The sequence below is a fragment of the Lepisosteus oculatus genome, unplaced genomic scaffold (assembly GCF_040954835.1).
Source record: "Lepisosteus oculatus isolate fLepOcu1 unplaced genomic scaffold, fLepOcu1.hap2 HAP2_SCAFFOLD_48, whole genome shotgun sequence".
Lineage (NCBI taxonomy): Eukaryota > Metazoa > Chordata > Actinopteri > Semionotiformes > Lepisosteidae > Lepisosteus > Lepisosteus oculatus.
In genome coordinates this window covers 1,639,734-1,662,349 of record NW_027168020.1, presented here as the reverse complement: position 1 = coordinate 1,662,349, position 22,616 = coordinate 1,639,734, and the positions used below count along the sequence as shown (strand labels likewise).

The window sequence follows — 22,616 nt, the reverse complement described above, 5'->3', positions numbered from 1 at the left end:
CGAGAATGTCCTGCCCTTGGGATTCTCCTTTGAATTCCCTTTAGAATTGTTGAATCTGAATCTGAATCTGAATCTTGTTGAATCTTCCCTTCTGAATCTGAATCTCCAGGCTCTCTGTGTTGCCTGTTTTTACCTGGAGGAACTTCAGCTCATTGATTGGCTGAAAGTTCCATGGGCATCAGAGTCCCATGTGGGTTACTCGGCCCTACCAGTCCCTGATTGGTTGATCAAGGTGAGATATGAGTCACTTACTCCTGACACTTAGTAATGCAGTCCAGATGTCCAACTGGCACTCCCTAGACAGATAGGCGCCAATGGATGACCATTGATCATGATAGCCAGGCTTAGCTAAGTGCATCCCCCTTTGGGAGCTGTCCTTATCAAAAGAAAACATCTTGCATGAATAGTTTCTCTGTGGCTGCACCACAGAGATGAACAGAGAAATGGGGCCTCATTTGGGAAGGCTCAGAACACTTAATTCTTTCTATTAATAAGCCTCACCGCTACACGTCAGAGAAACTTTAAGAGTATTACTTTTTTTTTTCTTTTTCCAAAATACAGTATGGAATCTAGACACCCGAGCAGATGGATTTCCAATCAGCACACGTTACACTAAACGCTAGAAAACAGGGGGATTTCTTTACGCAGTTATCAGCACACCCGGTATTCGCGTATAGAAGCCGCGGTGCTGTGCTGAACTTGAACTCACAGCAACATCAGTTATTCTGTGCGACTGATTCTCATTTCATTCTAAACTCGCCCACCCAGGGACGCCATTAAATGTAATGGTTTGATGGGTTTACTGAGACAATTATTTATTGTAGCAGTAATCACGAGGTTGTTAGTTGGGGCTTTTAGAAAATCAATCGTCAGAACAACTAACAACGCACACACAGGGGTTCAATACACTAGATACATTTATTAATATAAATTGTGCACCAAACATATACTAGTCTGCCTGGATACGAGTGGCAGACCTTACTGTGAGGGTTATCAATATACAAGGTATATAATCCCGAAGAGATGCAAACACAAAGAGATACACAACAGAGAATATATGTCAATATATATTGTTCGGTTACCAAATCGCTAATCAGTGTTATTACCCACTGTTACTCTAAACTCGGAAGTAAATACATTACTCATGAATTAAATTGATAACAACTTGTGTTGAGGTACAATTGAATTCTCGAGACGCAATGTAGAACATGGGGTTTACTTATCCACTGTGTATGGATTTGGAATTTCCCGGCACAAACACCAAACCAGCTGACAGGCTCTGTTGCAACCTCAGTTCCAGCGGTTGTCCAATGGGCGTTGTCCCGGCATCCTCTGGCTACCGGCCAACCAGTCAAGGTGCAGCTCGGAGTAGGACGAGCGGAGGAATCTGACTGCAGCGCGCAGGGCAGTCGTTGCTCCGAGGGGATCTACCAGCAGTCCGGCTGGCTGGTAGAAAGTCTCTATGCACAGAGTGTGACCGCGAGTCCTCACAAGTCACTCTTGTGCCTGGGAAGAAGCTGGTTCGTTCCCGGTCCAGCACTGCTTCTGAATAAGCTATTCAGGTTGTCGACGAGGGTCCAGCTGTAGGGTCCAACTGTCCAACACAAACACAATCTGTAGCGTTTAGCGTGACATAGTCTTGCAGGCATCGTGCTGTCTCACTGCAATACTATACCGCTGGAGGAAACAGTCCATCTGGCCATGAAACTCATTTGAACGTCTAGCTACAGCAACTAACAATATCATGATTTATTCAGGATTTGTGGAATCAGCACGTCCCGGAGACAGCTTCCGAAATCGTGAGCATTCTCTGGTGGTGTCCTGCAGGGCGCCTGTGGGCGTGCGTTGGTGGTATAGTGGTGAGCATAGCTGCCTTCCAAGCAGTTGACCCGGGTTCGATTCCCGTCCAACGCAGTGGCGATTGGTTCCAAATGCTGTCATGAGCCTTGGACTAGCAAAGCGCAGCCTTTTGAAAAACGGAATGCAAAACGGAATTGAAGGAGAATCTTACAGGGGATTCTGAGCGGTGTCTGCATACACGCAGTCCGATACGGGTGCTGAAAGCTTGAGCTACTCTCAATGTCATGCTGCCTTTCCCTGGAGTAAATCTGTTACATTGAAAGAATGCTTCTGGCAGGTTCAAAAAGGGACCCTTGTTAATTGGAGAAATCAATGATTTCGAATGAATTCTGTATGCGTTAAAAGACAGCTATACACAGAAAACATGCAGGACACTGCTCATGATGTCTCAGTGCGTTTTTCCAAGCCATCTGACAAAGCCCGCCCACAGAAAACTGCAGCAGATCGTGTAAAGACGTTCAACTTTGTAACTACTGCACGCACAGGAAGCAGAATAAATTCCTCTTTTAAAACTGTCAAAGGTTTGCTTTGTGAACGCTGCAGGACATCGCACAATCTCTTTTGAACGGGGACAAACCATTTCTTATGGGGCGCAGTAAGTACAGACGTTTAAAAAGCTCCACTCATGCCGACGATGTAGCATGAAGAAGCGCAACCTAACGTCTGACAGACAAAAGCCGGGTGCCGCTACGAGCAATATGAAATCAAACTGACAGCACACGGCGTTTCGCGCTGACTCAAAAGTGATCTCGACAGACGCTGTTCTCTGCATAACGCTGAAAGAGCTAAAGAGCGTTTCTGTTGAGACGTAACAAGCTCGTTTCTTTCTACCATGATGTCACCATGACCAAATCTGTCTTTAAACACCTTGCTCAGTCTCTGACGAGACTGTCAAAAATTGCTTTCGCCGATTGTATTGCAAACCGGCGGAAGCGGGGTATTGGGAAAAGTTTTCAACTAGCAATAATCGCGCCTCGGCTAAACCTCACAGGCTACGATACTGCCACTGCGCAAAGCTGACGGTTGCCAGGCAACCGCGGGGATCCTATGGAAATCGTTATCGATCGTCTCATGGCATGTCGTTGCGGTAACGCTTCATATTTGTCGTCTTCTTCTTCTTCTAGCTTGAGGTTTTGAAGAATTTCATGACAGACAAGGGCTCCGTTGGGAACAAAGGGCGTTGTGAGAAAACCGTTGCTTCTTTTTAGCAGCAGAAATACAACCCTTTAAATACAAGATGACAGAACAATGACGAAGGGCATGCCGGGAGGAACTCATGCACTACAGAGGAAAGGGGGTGGGCACGTACAGTTCACATTCAAGCCACAAGTACTCTTCTCGGATGTTGCACAAACAAATCCTAACGTCCTGAAAGCATTGCAGCATGTTTGTGTCCCACTTCCCGTGGCTGCAGGACGACTGACACGAACGGACAAACACAATCTGTGGCGTGTAGCGTGACATAGTCTTGCAGGCATCGTGCTGTCTCACTGCAATACTATACCGCTGGAGGAAACAGTCCATCTGGCCATGAAACTCATTTGAACGTCTAGCTACAGCAAATAACAATATCATGATTTATTCAGGATGTGTGGAATCAGCACGTCCCGGAGACAGCTTCCGAAATCGTGAGCATTCTCTGGTGGTGTCCTGCAGGCCTCCTGTGGGCGTGCGTTGGTGGTATAGTGGTGAGCATAGCTGCCTTCCAAGCAGAAAAATGTTTTCAAATGCTGTCATGAGCCTTGGATTGTGACTAGCAAAGCGAAGCCTTTTGAAAGAGCTAAAGCACTGCAAAACGGAATTGAAAGAGAATCTTACAGGGGATTCTGAGCGGTGTCTGCAAACATGCAGTCCGATACGGGTGCTGAAAGCTTGAGCTACTCTCAATGTCTTGCTGCCTTTCCCCGGAGTAAATCTGTTACATTGAAGGAATGCTTCTGGCAGGTTCAAAAAGGGACCCTTGTTAATTGGAGAAATCAATGATTTCGAATGAATTCTGTATGCGTTAAAAGACAGCTATACACAGAAAACATGCAGGACACTGCTCATGATGTTTCCCGAGCCGAAACACAGTGCGTTTTTCCAAGCCATCTGACAAAGCCTGCCCACTGAAAACTGCAGCAGATCGTGTAAAGACGTTCAACTTTGTAACTACTGCACGCAGAGGAAGAACCAGGGAAAATCTGATCATGTTTCTCTATAACAACAATAAAAAAAAACATTATTTTACATATCACCTTTATGTGCAATAAAATTTATGCGCAAAGAAATTTAAAATAGTCTTCTTTAGGTGTGAGGGTAGGAGTGGATCACAGCAGGCATAATTGGCAAATTAGGAAAACAAAGAACTGGACAGGCGAGACATTTATCCAGAGAGCGAGTGATCAGAAAAAGGAACAGCTGTTACACCCAGGTTTTACGCTCTCTCTCTGTTGAATGAATGAAAGCATTTTATTAAAAACGCGTTTGCGTTTGTCTGGGTATTTACTTTGTAATCTGTGGTTTACATCTACTGTATTGTTTTGAGATGCCACTTTTAAAGGTGATATGTAAAATAAAGTTTTTTATTATTGTTATAGAGAAACATGATCAGATTTTCCCTGGTTCAGAAAAAAGACGATTAAAATCTGTAATCTTTTCACTTGTATGTCATCGGAAAATACAATCAGTTTCTGCTTTGTGTAAGGATGGTGTCAAAAAGTAATCTAAGTGGTGAGAAAGCTGTGCTCCTCAAAGCGCTTTACAGGATAAAAACAATAACAACAATAGTGGCTGGGCAAACGATTTTTTTTTATAGAAATATAAAATGAGATACTGTATAATGATGTGCATGAACAAAGTTATACTGCAATTTTCCTTAGATACGCGATTAAAAAAAATAAAAAATTTTGAATCCCTGGCGGAACACATTCCATAAGAATCAGCGCTTTTATACAGTATATCGCCTTTAAACACATATATTTAAACACGCGTTTACGATTTAAATCAAAACGTGATTCAAATCAATATAAATGTTTATTTTGTAACGCATAAGTGACTATTCATTGTTATTAAAAAGACTTAAATTCGATCATGTTGTGATATTTAGAAATATAAATTTGTTTGGTGCGAGTGAGGTTTTATTTAATCTCTGACCCAGGGAAACGTTTAATTTTTTCAAAGAAATGTTTGTTAAAAAATAAAGTCATAGTTCCATGGGATTCAATCACAGACCATGTGACATGGAAGTCAGGAACCTAACCCACAGCACCACCAGTCGCATGCTGAGGGCTGAAAACTACAGAAACATTATCGACAATGTACAAATTTGATAAAGCTATAAAATAATGTAATTAGGCACAGAAGAAGTTTACAGCACAGTACAATAATAAATGCTGACCATGAGTTTAGAAGCATAAATTACCTTACACTCAATTTAAACACAAGCTGTCTTTAGCCCTCTAAGCTGGTTCATACAGAAATGTAGAGATCCAGGCTCAGAACACACAGCTTCATTAGCGAATACATATGCAGGACAAGTGGAGAAGACGTTTTACAGTGGATGGATTTTTAGAAACATCCCATCAGTGACATCACTGAAGTCAACTCCTAGGTAACTGTCGTGTGGATAGTTTCACAAGAATCAGACAAAGGTTTAAGCATCGCTTGTTCTAGATAAAACTGCAAAAAAAAAACAACAACCCATAATGTACTTCTTTGCGGCTCTGTTTGCCCAAATCATATATTCACAACGTGAAATTAGAAAATAATATTACGTAACCAAAATTCGCAATATGGAAACAGAACCTGTGTAATTGTTGACAGATTATGTACTTGTAACATTTTTACAAGACGAACTACAACATTTAAAAAATGACTTGTATGTACTTGATATCTCTAATCAATCCACTGCACTGCATTAAAACAAAACGAAAACTAAAACGCCCTGGGCATACCGTTTCGCGCTTCTGTAAATCAAGTTAAAAATATCTCAAGACCGATACCGGTTATAATGAAACCATCTTTCGTGTATGTTTTCTTTAAAGTACCGAGACCAGCCATATACTGTATATATACCATATACAGTAAGTACAGACGTTTAAAAAGCTCCACTCATGCCGACGATGCAGCATGAAGAAGCGCAACCTAACGTTTGACAGACAAAAGCCGGGCGCCGCGACGAGCAATATGAAATCAAACTGACAGCACACGGCGTTTCGCGCTGACTCAAAAGTGATCTCGACAGACGCTGTTCTCCGCATAACGCTGAAAGAACTAAAGAGCGTTTCTGTTGAGACGTAACAAGCTCGTTTCTATCTACCATGATGTCACCATGACCAAATCTGTCTTTAAACACCTTGCTCAGTCTCTGACGAGACTGTCAAAAATTGCTTTCGCCGATTGTATTGCAAACCGGCGGAAGCGGGGTATTGGGCAAAGTTTTCAACTAGCAATAATCGCGCCTCGGCTAAACCTCACAGGCTACGATACTGCCACTGCGCAAAGCTGACGGTTGCCAGGCAACCGCGGGGATCCTATGGAAATCGTTATCGATCGTCTCATGGCATGTCGTTGCGGTAACGCTTCATATTTGTCGTCTTCTTCTTCTTCTAGCTTGAGGTTTTGAAGAATTTCATGACAGACAAGGGCTCCGTTGGGAACAAAGGGCGTTGTGAGAAAACCGTTGCTTCTTTTTAGCAGCAGAAATACAACCCTTTAAATACAAGATGACAGAACAATGACGAAGGGCATGCCGGGAGGAACTCATGCACTACAGAGGAAAGGGGGCGGGCACGTACAGTTCACATTCAAGCCACAAGTACTCTTCTCGGATGTTACACAAACAAATCCTAACGTCTTGAAAGCATTGCAGCATGTTTGTGTCCCACTTCCCGTGGCTGCAGGACGACTGACACGAACGGACAAACACAATCTGTGGCGTTTAGCGTGACATAGTCTTGCAGGCATCGTGCTGTCTCACTGCAATACTATACCGCTGGAGGAAACAGTCCATCTGGCCATGAAACTCATTTAAACGTCTAGCTACAGCAACTAACTATATCATGATTTATTCAGGATGTATGGAATCAGCACGTCCCGGAGACAGCTTCCGAAATCGTGAGCATTCTCTGGTGGTAGGGGCGTTCAAGATGGCGCTCAGGTGGGAGGTAAAGTTTAGTGGTTGAGGAGTTTTTTTGAGTTTTTCATGACCTGAATGTTAATTTTTGCTTTTTTTGACTACAGAAAAATAAAGACTTAACACTAGTTGTTTAAACTCCAGCGGTATAGTATTGCAGTGAGACAGCACGATGCCTGCAAGACTATGTCACGCTAAACGCCACAGATTGTGTTTGTCCGAATTTGAACTTTCACAAAAGCATGCTAGCAGACAAATGCGCCTCAGAGGACTTAAGGCTGGCTTCAAGTTGGAATGATAAAGTCTCCCCGTCCGGTTAGGAAAAGGGAACTTTGTTAGACAGAAAGAAGGAAGTAACAATAACGGAGAATTGTGTGCAAGGATTTTAGAAGCTGCGCAGCCCTGCAGTTTCAATAGCCCTTTTATTCGTGTTAGATGCTGGAATTGCCTATTTTTGACGCTCTTACGAATGCGATGTCAACGAAAACAGAACAAAGCACAAAAAAACCCTCAAGTCCTGCAGTTGGATAGAATGCCGTTACACGTCCAAGCCGTATTTGACTTCATCCTACCATTGCAACACGGGGCGTATATGGAAACGAACACACGCTACGAATTGTCTCTAATCAGTCCCTACAGTTGTAAGGCGCCTGGAAGCATGCACCCCCATCATTAATCTTTGTGCATCTGTGCAAGGTAAACTCTGGAGCAGTCTTTGAAACGGCTCAAAGGAAACACGTGATTGATTCCATGTGCATCTGGGGTTCATTTCTTATTTACATTTAATTCAAGGGAAAGGCTTGGGTCAGTTTCAGACGGCCTCCAACAGCGAGATTCAAGCGCCCCACCTTCAGCCCAATCTGCGCCACCAGAACGCCAACGGCTCCTCTGCTCTCCGGGGTGCGGTTGTGACCCCGTAACCTAAAGTGTTGGTGGCAGACAAATGGAGACTAACAGGTGACATCCTAGGACATGACTACATTGTGACACTCGGTGGGGATGGTGACCATTGCTTGGAAAAGAGTGCGAGGCCCCTTTAGAAAAACATTTTGTTAACAGGCATTCTGCCTCAGCCTAAACACCTATAGCTTGAAAAGCGCATGCTATTAGACAGGCACCTCTGCAAGACCTTAAGAGTCTCTTAAACTAGTGATAGTAAGGTGTTCCCAATGGGCGATGTTCGGCTTTCAAATCATCTCTCCTTGGAAGCGCCGAGATGCAGCTGTTTAAGGCTTAGAAGCAGCTGACTGTTTCACTACCTAGCTGATCACTGTCAGTCAGGGAGCTCAGAGGTGAAAAGCCTGTCTGAGAGACAATTCGCCGTCGATCAGCTCAATATGTTCCGTACCAGCTCGGCGCACCTGAGATCATCTTGGTAGCTGTGTAGCTCAGATGAGCGAGAGCGTGTGTGTGTGTACCACCGTGATTGGATGCCGGTCCTTCTCAGGTCACAGTAAACCTTCTGCTGCCTAACTTCCCTTATTTTTGGGGATCCCTTTGAAAAAGCAAAGGAAAAAAAAACTGGCTCTTCATCAGCGTGATCAACCTCACCCAGTGTGGCGCAGTGGCCTAATGGCTAAGGCACTGGCACTCTAAGCCAGGGATTGTGGGTTCGAGTCCCATCTGGGTTGCTCCTGTCCCCTTTTGAGAGTACAAATGTCCTTGTGATTTGCGAAGCTGCAACCCCACCTTACTCAGTGAGCGTCTCTGCTTTTCTCTCACATACAGTTGGGAGAAAAACTTTTGTAAACAGCCCTTCGGAATGATGTGGATTTCTGCATGAATGGCTCCTAACATGTGATCTTATCTTTATCTTAGTCATAATAATCAATAAAGAGAGTCTGATTTAACAAACAACACACGCCCAACATTTGACATTGCTGTTTTAACAAATGTTTTAAACAATCAAGGTCATTGATGGAAAAAGTACGTGAACCCTTATATTAAGGAGCTAGTGGAACCTCCTTTATTGACAAAAACCTCAACCCCCACTTTCTGTAGCGGCTGGTCAGACCTGAGCAGCGGTTAGGAGGTATTTTGGCCTATTCCTCTATGCAAAACTGTTTCAGTTCATGTATATTTTTGGGATGTCTTGCGCTGAACGGCCTGCTTCAGATCATGCCACAGCACTTCAATGGGATTGGGGTCAGGACTCTTACTTGGCCATCCCAAAATACGGAATTTCTTCTGTTTCAGCCACTCTGTTGTTGATGTACTCCTTTGTTTTTGTCATGCTGCATGACCCAGCGTCTTTCGAGTTTTAGATCACAGGCAGACACCCTGACATTCTGCTGTAGAATTTCCTGATACATCTTGGAATTCATCGGTCCCTCGATGATTGCAAGCCCTACAGCCTCCGCCATGCTTCCCAGGTGGGATGAGGTTTTGGAGTTGGTATGCAGTGTTTTGTTATCTCCAAACATAACACTGTGCACATTTACCAACAAGTTCAACTTTTGTCACGTCTGTCCACAGAACATTGTTCCAGGAGTTGCTGTGGAACATCCATGTGGTCTTTAGCAAACTTGAGAGGGGCAGTGGTGGTTTTTTTGTTGGGGAGAGCAGTGGTTTCCTCCGTGGTGACCTCGGATGATCACCACTCCTGTTCAGATTTCTTCTTATGGTGGACTCATGAACACAGACGTAAGACAAAGTCAACCACCTGTTCGCTAGATCCCATCCCCACTCAGCTAGTCAAAGATTCCCTCGAAGGACTGGCAGGACCTATAATTAGTATGATGAATGCATCGCTTGCATCAGGCGTTGTACCTGATCAATTTAAGGTAGCAGTTGTTAGACCGCTCCTTAAGAAGTCAAATTTGGATCCACAAGTTCTTAACAACTACAGGCCTTTCTCAAAGGTCCCATTTCAATCTAAAAGTCTTGAGAGAATAGTTGTTGCCCAATGTCAATCGTATCTGGATTCAAATAATATAATTGAGAAATTTCAGTCTGGTTTCTGAAACTGCATTAACGAGAGTCGTAAATGATATTCTCTTAGCTACTGATGCAGGGAATGCAACAGTGCTTGTGCTTCTAGATCTTAGAGCTGCCTTTGACACGGTTGACCTCTCTGTTTTGTTACACAGGCTTGAGTTTGAGGTTGGCTTATCTGGAACCGTCCTTCAGTGGTTTACTTCACATTTTACTCATCGTTTTCATTATGTTCAAATATCTAATAATTGTACTGCTTCATCAACGTCACCAGTTCAATTTGGGGTACCAGACGGATCAGTGCCGGGACCAATATTGCTCTCTCTCTCTACATGCTGCTGCTAGGTAGGATAATACGAAAAAATAATATGAACTTTCATTCATATGCTGATGACACTCAAATAAACATTTTGTTTACACCAAACGACAACTCTTCTATTATCACTTTAGTTAAATGCATTAATGAAGGAAAGACTTGGATGTGTGAAAACTTTTTGTTACTCAACTCTGAGAAAACTGAGGATCTGTTGATCGGAGGCAACAATACTGATAGGACTACTATAACTTCAGCACTTAACTCAGAGGATTTAATCATTTGCCTCAAAGAGACAGCACGTAACCTAGGCGGCATATTAGACACAAGGCTCTTAACAACTTGCATTGTTAAGTGCCTTGGGACAACCTTGTTGTGAAAGGTGCTATATAGAAATACATTGATTTGAACTGAATTGACAATGTAAAATGTTGTGTGTTGTTTGTTAAACAAGACTGTCTTTATTTATTATTATGCGTCAGATGAAGATCAGATCACATTTTAAGAGCCATTCATTTAGAAATCCAGATCATTCGTGTTTTAAAAGTCGCGGGAAAAGTGAAACGGGTGCTTTTCCTTTGTTGCGCAGACACACGATGACACCGTAGGCGGCAGGACTCGAAGCTTCGCGGGGAGACCCCGACGGCTTTCTAATCCATCGCCCTAACTACTCGGCCACGGCTGCAGCGCGCGCTGCTTTCTTGATACAGTCTAACATAGAGTGCCGGGCGGCGGCGGAACCCTTTTTCAAAGTCGCTTTCGGTTTAACAACAACAAAAAAAAAATTCACAAAATGCATGCTAGCAGACAAATGCGCCTCGGAGAGCTTAAGGCTGGCTTCAAGTTGGAATGATAGTCTCCCCGTCCGGTCAGGAAAAGGGAACTTTGTTAGACAGAAAGAAGGAAGTAACAATAACGGAGAATTGTGTGCAAGGATTTTAGAAGCTGCGCAGCCCTGCAGTTTCAATAGCCCTTTTATTCGTGTTAGATGCTGGAATTGCCTTTTTTTGACGCTCTTACGAATGCGATGTCAACGAAAACAGAACAAAGCACAAAAAACCCTCAAGTCCTGCAGTTGGATAGTTGGATAGAATGCCGTTACGCGTCCAAGCCGTATTTTCAAGACGTGATTCCCTGAGTCCCAAAAATTTGTAAGTTCTTTGGATGATCTGTGGACCAATCTTTCACGATGAAGAATTCCTTAAGAAGAATAGATCTCGGCCCACCATACCAATGCCTCCATCTCAAAACAGCAACCTCCCACTGCCCTTAGTCTGCAAGGCAGTCCTTTCAAGTGCGATGATGACGCCGGGACTTTCGTTGCCTATTGTACGAGCTGAACTTTTGTGCTCATCAATTCAACGCTCTTTCCATCAACTCATCTTGTCTTTTGACGTTTCGTGTTTTGTGCTCCTTTGACTATCGGCATATCGGGTGACTGCAAACACTGAAGTTCTTGCTTACGGAGTGTGGAATAGTGTTTTCAAGTGATCGCTGTTCTGTCATGTTGACGCCGAGTGAATCTTTCTTTGGCAACATGGGCAGGCTGACAGCAAAAGTAATGGCAAATTTCTTGACTTATTTCTGAATGTGAATGTTCTTTAGAAAAGGGATGCGGCGTTGCTTCTCCCCCGTGTAAAGGTCACGCATTCCAGACGTGGTTATGAGCGAACAGTTGCCGCAAGTGTTTGAAAAGAGCAAGAGAGGAAGCAGCCCTGCCCCGTGTGAGGATCAAACTCAGGACTTTCAGATGAAGAGACTGACGCGCTACCAACTACGCCAACGAGGCCAGCTGCAGTGCACAGCCGGAAAGTTTGCCTCATATGGATTTCAGTCGCCCGTTCCCTAATCTTTAGACGCCCTCTGCTGGATGTTGCATTTGCCTTTTGATCTCACCGATACTTTTTTGGTCTGTTTCTGTTGCGAGTCCGTTTTTCAGATCTCACCTAGCACAAGTCTCTCTGGCTGAAGTGGCCTCTCTGCTTCAGCATCGTGCCCTCACTCAGCCATTAAAAACGTCACTCGGACTTCTGACATGCTGACATGAAATGTCAAGAGAGAGTGGCGGAGACGCTTAAGGCAGAGAGAAGATGAAGAGGGGGCGTGGCTGCGAAATGATTGACAGCTGCATGACGCTCTCCATGCAAGGTGTGACCACAGGCTAAAGGACACCTTTCGGCACATCAAGCTCTAAGCACACACCTGGAGGACGTGGGAAACGATCCCGCTACCTCTCGCATGCAAAGCGAGCGCTGTACCATGCAAGCTAACCCCCTTCGCTGGGGCTCATGCCTCAGTGTCGCCTAGTGCCGCTTGTTCCCCTCTTACCGGGTGCAGTTCACTGCCCTTCGTCTGCAAGGCAGTCGTGTAATTGCGGCTTTCTTGACTTATTGATGAAGGTCTGACTGGACGAGCGAATGACGCCTCTCCCCCATCCTCAAGCTCGCTGACAGGATAAAATAGAAAGTGCTGCTGTGGCTCATTGGTTTAGGGGTATGATTCTCGCTTAGGGTGTGGGAGGTCCCGGGTTCAACTCCCGGCTGAGCCCTTGTGTGCTCTTTCTGTCCTCGTCCACAAGACTGGGAACTGATATCCACATCACCTTGCAGCATCTGCTTATGGCAAACGATGGAATGTGACTAATGACTGAACGAGCCTGGTGAATACTCATCACGTGGCACAATGAGAGCGTGCAGTCAGCTGTCCAAGGCAGCAACCTCATTGCTCGTTCAAAAGAACACGTACTGAAAACTCATCACCACTATGTCGTAAATGAGCACCGCGATCGCTTGTTGTCATGCGTCCTTACTTGGGAAATGCAGAAGCAAAAACTGCCCTCTCTCAGCCACCGAAATGTGTGCGGCTCGCCTTGCACTCTCTGCGCCTCGCATATTTATGGAGCTGTCTGCTCTTCTTTCTGTTGAAGTACGCAAGTTACGGGGCGTACTGCAGACTATGATGTGCTCAATGACAGCTTTCAAGATTTGAAAACTATGAGCTTGATGGCTCAAGTCGAACGAATGTGGTTGTTACGCAATTGATGATCAAACGCACATATTCTAACGATTCGTGAGAGTATGTTCTAAAGGTCCTTGGCTCGATCCCGGGTTTCGGCATTTTGTTTCATCGCTCCCTTTGTTCCTCTCTCCAGCGCCCCCTGCCTAAAATGACGCGTCCCTTTCTCAGCCCGAAACGCAAGCGATACACCAGCAACAAACCCTACAGGTTTCCGTAGTGTAGTGGTTATCACGTTTGCCTAACATGTGAAAGGTCCCAGGTTCGAGACCGGGTGCAAACAGCCTCTTCTTGCACGCTCCTGCACTTCACAGAGGTCTTGAACCACCAGTCATTTGTTCCCAATGTATTTCCAGTGCCTTCATGCACTCTTGTACCAAACGCACGTTTTTTCTGTACCTGGAGCCGATCATTTGCAATTGGGCTGTCCCGACAGACCAAGACGAGCTCTGTCGGCTCAAAAGCAGCGCAACACCTGTGAGAACAACAGAAAGATTAGTACCCAGCGGGGGCCTCTTAGTGAGCCCAAGATCTAATCAAGAATCGACTCCAGCAACAGGGCTGGGCGCATTGTTCCATACTCCAACCACTCTTGTTGTAAACAGGTCCCTCCTGGTCTCTGCATGAAATGCACTTTCCTGCGTTTGCTATGGTGTAACTGGCTTCCCCTGCATGGGCGAATGTGAAGAAGATCCTTAGTAAGTCATTGAAGAAACCCGAGAAGAGGTCGGAGTGGCCTCTGTCGTTCATCAACGATCCAGTCAGGCAGTACTCCTCTGTAAAGTGCCGTTCGTTCACATCGATTGGCTTTTTTTTGCCTTCATTCATGCAAGTAGTAAAAGCAAACACCCCTATTCTGCCGTGACCCAGATTTGAACCAGGGTTGTTGCGGCCACAACTATGACCACTATACGATCACGTCGAGTTACCGATACACACGTGGCAGGGCGGAAAAGGCTGTGCTCTCTTCGTGTGACATAAACGGAAAAGTCCTGACGTTGCATTTCAACTGAGTCCCAGTATACATCGACCCTTCGACACTCTGAGTGACAACTCTCTTGCGTGTTTTCTCATATTTATGTAGTTTGCTTGCATGATGCCGGGAACAGCAGGGTTGTTCGCTGCCATATGGTCTAGTGGTTAGGATTCCTGGTTTTCACCCAGGCGGCCCTGGTTCGACTCCCGGTATGGAAACGTGTCAGTTTTGCCTCCTGCTTTCCAAAAGATCAGCACCGTGTACGAAGGAGCCGCATTAAAACTACTCGAACGTGCAAAACGTGCGAGAAGAGGGGGCGCTTGTTTCCAGCCGAAACTTCTCACGTGTGAGACCAGCTGACCATCGCTGCAGGAGGTGGGAGGGTTACTCTGGTAGACAGGGCTGACCTTCGGCAATAGGATTTATACTCTCCAAGATGATATTTGCACTTTCTGGAGAGGCGATTTTCTCCACGTCAGTAGCCCGATTTCGTCGATTGCGTGGAGAGGGCTGTAGAATGTGACGCCGCCTTTCCTGCTCCGTCCATGACAGGCGTGCTGGTCTCTGGAGAGAGAGCACGGTCCATCAGCGCACTCCAATAAAGGCACTGGAAGCAGCTGAATCGCATTGGCGAAGCTCAGCACTGGGCCGCTGGGCATGTCTTACCACTGTTTCCGTAGTGTAGTGGTTATCACGTTCGCCTCACACGCGAAAAGTCCCCGGTTCGAAACCGGGCGAAAACAGATTTCTTTTGTCGCCACGCACAAAAGGGGATTGGGGATTCGCCTAGCGCTGTGATCGAACAGACCCACTCACCTCTTAGTGTGGCGGGATCTGCACAGTGCATGTCGCAGCGCATCCTGCTTTCACTTCAATGCGCGTCCTGATGTACCCCTGTCTCCCGCGTGACAGGTGGGGACAGGTGACAGGTCCTATACTAACGAGGAAGACATCGCTCTCTCCGACCCCCCGGCATCGTGTCCCGACCCACCGTGCTGGAAGCCGACGCGTGCTGTGATTCCTTTACGGAGCAGAAATGACAACCGAGGAGCCGAGAGATCATTTCAGCATTTCGCGTCTGAACGGAAAACACAAACGACCAACTCGGAATGACTTGCCTTTGACGCTTTTCAAAGCGTTCTTTGTGCACGACGACTGCGCCGCCTAGCAGATACAAATGGGTTGTACAACTTTGAAGTAGCAAATGGAAGAGGGCTAAGCCCCCTCTCTTTTAGCCCAGGTTCGATCTGTCTCCCAGAATCACCAGGGCGCACACACACACACCCGTGCCGTTGAAGTGCTTTGCTTCATTTCTAAGGGCAACTCAACATTCACTCCTACCCCGAGTGCAGAAAAGACAGCGTCCGCAGCAACAACAGCTCAGGTCTCTGCACAGGAGCTAAGCTGCCCCCATCTCCTCTGCTCTGCGGCTCCTGCAGAGCGGAGTCCTGCCTGGAGCCGTGTTTGCAGGCGGCAGCTCCCCACGCTCTGTCTGTGCGTCGTGAAATTAATTAATAACGTTAATAAATTTATAAAGTTAATAAAGTTATAAATTAGAAATTAATAACGATATAATTATATTCATGTACCGCAACACAAGAATAGTACACGCTGTACATTGTCTGTCGATAATGTTTCTGTAGTGCTTTAGTGGGTTAGGTTCCTGACTTCCATGTCACACGGTCTATGATTGAATCCCATGGAACTATGACTTTATTTTTTAACAAACATTTCTTTGAAAAAATGAAACGTTTCCCTTGGTCAGAGATTAAATAAAACCTCACTTTTTTAGGTTTTACTGTGCAGAGTGAGGTTTTACCTCACTTTTTTTGAGCAGAAGGTTTACTGTGACCTGAGAAGGACCGGCATCCAATCACGGTGGTAAATACACACAAGCTCTCACTCATCTGAATTACACGGCTACCAAGATGATCTCGGGTGCGCCGAGCTGGTACGGAACATATTGAACTGATCGACGGCGAATTGTCTCTCAGACAGGCTTTTCACCTCTAAGCTCCCTGACTGACAGTGATCAGCTAGGTAGTGAAACAGTCAGCTGCTTCTAAGCCTTAAACAGCTGCATCTCGGCGCTTCCACGGAGAGATGATTTGAAAGCCGAACATCACCCATTGGGAACACCTTACTATCACTAGTTTAAGAGACTCTTAAGGTCTTGCAGAGGTGCCTGTCTAATAGCATGCGCTTTGCAAGCTATAGGTGTTTAGGCTGAGGCAGAATGCCTGTTAACAAAATGTTTTTCTAAAGGTGTGTCCAAGTGGCTGCAAAAGGAGAACACTCCTGGGGTGCTGTGGCTTAGTTGGTTAAAGCGCCTGTCTAGTAAACAGGAGATCCTGGGTTCGAATCCCAGCGGTGCCTTCTTTGTTCTGTCTTCTTGAACAGTACTGGTCATTATGGACAACCGCCTACAGCTAGACTTGCAAGTATTCATTTCCTGTCTTTAACGCGACTTGTTTTTCTTAAAATGGATGCAACTTGCAAAACATGAAATACAAACCTTGCTAATCAGCGCTAGCGGCTGGCAAAAAAAAAAAGAAGTCAGCAATGTTTTTTTCTTTAACCTTAACCCTACTAATGGAGAAGAGTTAAACGACCAAGTCTATGCAGCTTAAACGGTGAACGTCGGGTTCTTAGCTGGTAAATCACGCTCACCCCAGTCCTTAATCTTTTAAAGAGGATACAAAATTGAACCTAGTCGCCACATCACATACATCCTGTTCAGTGATAAAAAGGTAACATCTATCCTCGCTCCAGACTAAATCTCACGTTGAGGGCATATTTTTTTTCACTTTACTGTGAGTCGGGCTCGGCTGCACAGAGGAGAGAGCAGAGCAATGAGGTCACGGGGACAGGGGAGTCACACGCTGGCGGTTTGAATACGCGGAAGATCACTGAGGGATCCACAGTATATGGACCCTCCGTGCGCCATCAGTCCGCACTCCGGACTCTGAATCCTGCCATCCGAGTTAAGATCTCGGCGGAACCTGAGGCACAGTTCCTTCTTAAAACGTAATCTGGTGAGCATTTCTAGAATCGTACTTGTATAGATGCAGCCTTTAATGTGTTGCTAGGTTAAAATTGATGACTTCTTGTATTTCAGTAGGCAACTGCCCTCTTGATTTCGGATTTAATTTCTTTATTACAGGGGCGCTTTTATGATGACAGAGTCATGTTCAGGTACTTTGCTTGATGGAGGAAGCTCATTTCGGACTCTGTGATCTGCTCACCTGGAAAGGTCTGCTGTACTACTACAAGAGAGAAGTAGAGTCTGGAAGAAGGGACAATTTTATGATGCTTTGGAAGGTAATGTTTTTTTTTTCTTTGAAATCGAAATGAATCAGAATAGCAGTGCAAAAGACAAACTCTTGGTTTGGTTTAAAGAGATATGGTTTTAAAACAGACAACATGTAGAAAACAGGTGTTTCTCACTTTTGGAAAAGAATGGACCGGGGGTAATATTTTACTAGTTGCAGGGCTGAGCTCACTGGGTTACAGTCCTGCAGTGTCACACCAGGTCCAGTGGCGCAATGGATAACGCGTCTGATTACGAATCAGGAGATTGTAGGTTCGACTCCTACCTGGCTCAGGTAATTTTTAAACGCATCGGGCTGCTCCCTAAGTAGTCTGTGCTACTTACTGCATTGTAATTGCACCCAGTAAGAGATTTCCTTCATGTAAATGAACTGCACCTGACAGCTTTAGAAAAACACCTGGGCTCAGTACGGTGCTGAGAGCTCAGCGTTGCTGTTCTTATTAGCACGCACTGCATCGGCTATGAACCCGAACTTTTCAATTATTCCGATCAGTAAGTCAACACGTAGTCCACATGAAAGGAAGAAATATTCTCTTGTCTGTCTCTTGTTTGTATAGAACTGAATGTCCCTGACAATGTACTGTTAGTTTTAATTGAAGAACGGCATTTGTGTTCAAATATACCAGACAAGTTTATGTAACTGCTCCTGCGACACTCAGTTGTAATTAGTCAAGAAATAAAGTCGAACAACAGCTGCGGGTTTGATTCTGAACGTACAGATGCAGCCATTCAAAATGGGTGAGGTATTTCGCGGCATACCGCGACACGCCCACCGGGGTATCACGCGGTTCACGTGTGTCACGTGACTAACTATCCGGCGTCGCCTTGTAAAACCGCCAGGGGGAGCTTAACCTCTCATGTACAGCATTTGAGCCTTTAATTTTGAACTGTGTATTACAGCATGTTAATCATCAGTCATTAAAATGTTGGTATATTTTATGAAAGCAAGATTGCTCAGTTGGACAAAACCAACTGAGCTGTGCATCACACAGCTGCCAGCGCACCTCACCGTGCCAGGCCACCACTGCGTCACATAGCTGCAAGCGCACCTCACCGTGCCAGGCCACCACTGCATCATACAGCTGCCAGGGCACCTCACTGTGCCAGGCCACCACTGCGTCACAACACACAGCTGCCAGTGCACCTCTACATACCCGACCACCACTGCATCACACAGCTGCCAGCGCACCTCACCGTGCCAGGCCACCACTGCGTCACAACACACAGCTGCCAGTGCACCTCTACATACCCGACCACCACTGCATAACACAGCTCCAGCGCACCTCACCGTGCCAGGCCACCACTGCGTCACAACACACAGCTGCCAGTGCACCTCTACATACCCGACCACCACTGCATCACACAGCTCCAGCGCACCTCACCGTGCCAGGCCACCACTGCGTCACAACACACAGCTGCCAGTGCACCTCTACATACCCGACCACCACTGCATCACACAGCTGCCAGCGCACCTCACCGTGCCAGGCCACCACTGCGTCACAACACACAGCTGCCAGTGCACCTCTACATACCCGACCACCACTGCATCACACAGCTGCCAGCGCACCTCACCGTGCCAGGCCACCACTGCGTCACAACACACAGCTGCCAGTGCACCTCTACATACCCGACCACCACTGCATCACACAGCTGCCAGGGCACCTCACCGTGTCAGGCCACCACTGCGTCACACATATTTCAGCGCCATATATTTCATGGATATTATGGAATATAATGGATGGATATCTTAGTTATCTTTCAAGTTCACAGGTTTGCATGCATAATTTAATTTTGAAAGCCACTGAGACATCAGGTACTACTGTTGTATTTATGAAAAAGAAACAAAACAAAAAACATACTAACAACTGTGCCATCCTACTCCTTAGTTAATACATTTTATTATTCATAAACAGTTAACATTGTTAGCAAAATATTTTGAATTATATTTAACCCTATTTTATCTTTAGTTTTGTATTTAACTTATTATATGATAGTCAGACTTAATGTATATTTGAACAATGAAAATATATTTTTACAAGATTTTACATTCACTTTAATGCACTTAAAATTAATATGGTTAATAATAGTAAACTGTAACATGCTGTAACAAGATCGGTTAAACTGCGAAGAAAATGCTTTCAGAGAAAATGTTTCAGTTGTGAAGAACATAGATGTCCAATGCAATTTCAACCAAACCTGTTCCCACACACCCTGCCCCCACTACCATTAGAATATACACAAACATTTTAGCGTTTCATTCTGAGCAGAAGACCCTCACACCTGAAGAGTGCTGGCTGTGACGAATTAAACCGGTTTTACAGGTTTCAATCACAGACCATGTGACATGGGACTCAGTAAACTAACACACAGCGCCACTGGATTTGATAATACCTAACCAAAATCCGCAATATGGAAACAGAACCTGTGTAATTGTTGATAGATGATGTACTCGTAACATTTTTTCAAGACGAACTACAACATTTAAAAAATGACTTGTATGTACTTGATATCTCTAATCAATCCACGGGTCCCAGCACAAAACGAAACTAAAACGCATACCGTTTCGCGCTTCTTATTAGTTGCTCAAAAGTAATTTGACCATATGAAATGCATAATATAAACCTAGAAACATATACGTGAGCAGTACTTAAGCACTGTAGTATCGGTGTTAAGACATACCTCTCAAATACTGTAAATCAAGTTAAAAATATCTCAAGACCGATTCTGGTCGTTATGAAACCATGTTTCGTGTATGTTTTCTTTTTCATCTTGAAATAACTCATTTCTAAATACCTTTTTCACTGTTAACATCTTGCAGCAACTTTGCGACAAAATATACACTCTGACAGTTCATCCTGCTACCAACATTAAATAAAACAAATCTTAAGATTTCTATATTTATGTCTTTATTTAGTGGTTTCATTAGTGACAAAGACTAAACTTTCTTGGAAAAATGTATTTTATGTGTTGCGGAAAAAACTGACTTGCTTTAACAAAATATGTTTACAAATCCTTTCACCTGGCATTTTCGTAGTTAGAAATTATGGAACGCTCTGTTAAAAGCAAGGGAGTTTTTATGTCCATTGCAGTTCTTTTGCAACATGAATATAATTATATCGTTATTAATTTCTTGAGATACGCGATTCCATATTATATTCCCTTTTAATCAAATTCTAAAAGTATGCTTGTTGACTCTGGTATCACGTTAGTTAAAGACTTCGAAGCTTACAATGGTTAGGGAGAAATGGAATACTGGTGTGTATTTTTTTCTTTAAAGTACCAAGACCAGCTATATACTGTATGTTTACGTTCCAAAATTAATATCGTTTATGGCCTTCACACGCGTTACAGTATGCTCCTATTCTTTTTATGCTCAGCTACTAAGATTTCCCTTCAGTGGCAAAATTCAATATCTACAACGGGCACAGTAAAGACGTTTACAGTAAGTCTTTCTACGACAGACCAATGGACCACGAGTGCCCCTGTCGGTCAACCAATCACGCACCGCCTACCGGTCAAAGGCCTTTTCTAGGTCTACACTTAAAATGCACAGAGGGAGGGAGCGATCCTCTGAGTACAGACAGACATCCCTCAACAAGGCCAGGTTGTCGCTCATCAGGCGTCCTGCTATCCCACAAGTCTGTTCTTTCCCTACCAGTGAGGCCACTACATTTTGTAGGCGCAGGAAAAGGGCTTTGGACAGGATCTTAGTGTCCACGCCTAACAGGCTGAGGGGTCTCCAGTTCTTTATGTCATTCTTTGCTCCTTTCTTAAACAAGAGAGAGATAGTGCCTTCTCTTAAGGAGTCAGGCAGCAATTCTGTCTTATAGCTTTCCACGAATAGGAGCAGTAGCGGATCCTGAAGCAGATCCCAAAAGGTGCAATAAAATTCTTTAGGGAGCCCGTCAGCACCCGGAGTTTTCCCCTTCTGTAAGCTCTCCATAGCCTGTCTCAGCTCTTCTACTGTCAAATCCCTCTCAAGTACTTCCCTATCTTCTTCACTCAAAACGTTTTCTAGCTTTGAGGTAAAAAAAATGAATTTCTTCATCCTTTAACTCTGTAGAGCTGTACAGTCTTGAGTAGAAGGCCTCGGTGCAGGAGAGGATAGCACTCGGCTCTGTTCTCTCTCGTCCCTCCTCATCAACTACACTTTCCATGACAGACTTGGAGCCTACCACTTTCCTGAAAAAGAAGCGAGTACACTTCTCATTTTCTTCCAAGAACTGCACTCTGCTTCTTAACAGCACTCCTCAACTACTTTCTTCGGCTATGCTCCGGATGTCCTTTTTTAAAAGGGCGATATCCTCGAGCACATCGAAGCCACTGTGCAGCGTCGTGTAGAGACGCTGCAGCTGCCTCTGTTTCCTGGCTAGCACTCCTCTCCGTCTGGCAGCAGCCTTCCTTCCCTCAGCCATGAAAAAGGCCTTTGTCCTCACCTTCACCTCCTCCCACCACTCTCCTACTGACCCGTACAGACACTGCAAGGACAGCCACTGTGATAGTTTCTCCTTGTAGCGGGATACTACCCCCTCGTTCTCTAGCAGCTTTGTGTTGAGTTTCCAGAGGCCTGGGCCAAAGACAGTCCCGCCCTGGAGTTCCACTCTACACCCTAAAGCCTGATGATCTGAGAAGAAGACAGGCTGAAGAGTGACCCCAACAACTTTCACTCTCTCTGAGACAAAGCAATAGTCAATTCTGGAGCTGCTATTCCTCCCTGACCATGTATATCCTGCTGTTGTGGGATATATACATCTATATGTGTCTGAGAGTTTAAAGTCTTTTCTGTCTCACTAGTTACCTTCTTCTTTTTCTTTTTCTTCTTACCAATTTCCTGCCAGCCATCCTCTGAATGAGCCTTCATCAGGGTGGCAGCAGTAAAAGCATTCACGGAGTCCATTTCAAGGAAGGGGGTAGAGGGAGGGGTGGAGGGGTTCCAGCTGTCCCCATCGCCATGCTCTCCTTCCTCCTCGCTCGGGGAGAAAACAGAGTCATTTTTCCTTTTCCTCAAGTCCAGCTCCTGGGAGCACTGAGGGGAAAGGGGTGCAGCCAATGCACCAGTCTCCTCTTCCCC

General features: G+C 45.1%; 5 non-coding genes across 5 annotated transcripts; 3 read left to right on the top strand and 2 right to left on the bottom strand.

Annotated features, from left to right (window-relative positions):
• Positions 1–1,842: 1,842 nt before the first annotated feature.
• On the top strand, positions 1,843–1,914 carry trnag-ucc (transfer RNA glycine (anticodon UCC)). Its single transcript has one exon. It is a non-coding gene; the product is annotated as a tRNA-Gly (tRNA).
• Positions 1,915–2,736: 822 nt separating this feature from the next.
• Positions 2,737–2,878, bottom strand: LOC138230184 (U4 spliceosomal RNA). Its single transcript, XR_011186220.1, has one exon. It is a non-coding gene; the product is annotated as a U4 spliceosomal RNA (small nuclear RNA).
• A 3,327-nt stretch (positions 2,879–6,205) lies between these two features.
• LOC138230194 (U4 spliceosomal RNA) lies at positions 6,206–6,347 on the bottom strand. The gene has a single exon (XR_011186229.1). It is a non-coding gene; the product is annotated as a U4 spliceosomal RNA (small nuclear RNA).
• A 10,169-nt stretch (positions 6,348–16,516) lies between these two features.
• trnat-agu (transfer RNA threonine (anticodon AGU)) lies at positions 16,517–16,590 on the top strand. The gene has a single exon. It is a non-coding gene; the product is annotated as a tRNA-Thr (tRNA).
• Positions 16,591–17,745: 1,155 nt separating this feature from the next.
• On the top strand, positions 17,746–17,818 carry trnar-acg (transfer RNA arginine (anticodon ACG)). Its single transcript has one exon. It is a non-coding gene; the product is annotated as a tRNA-Arg (tRNA).
• The last annotated feature ends 4,798 nt before the right edge of the window (positions 17,819–22,616 follow it).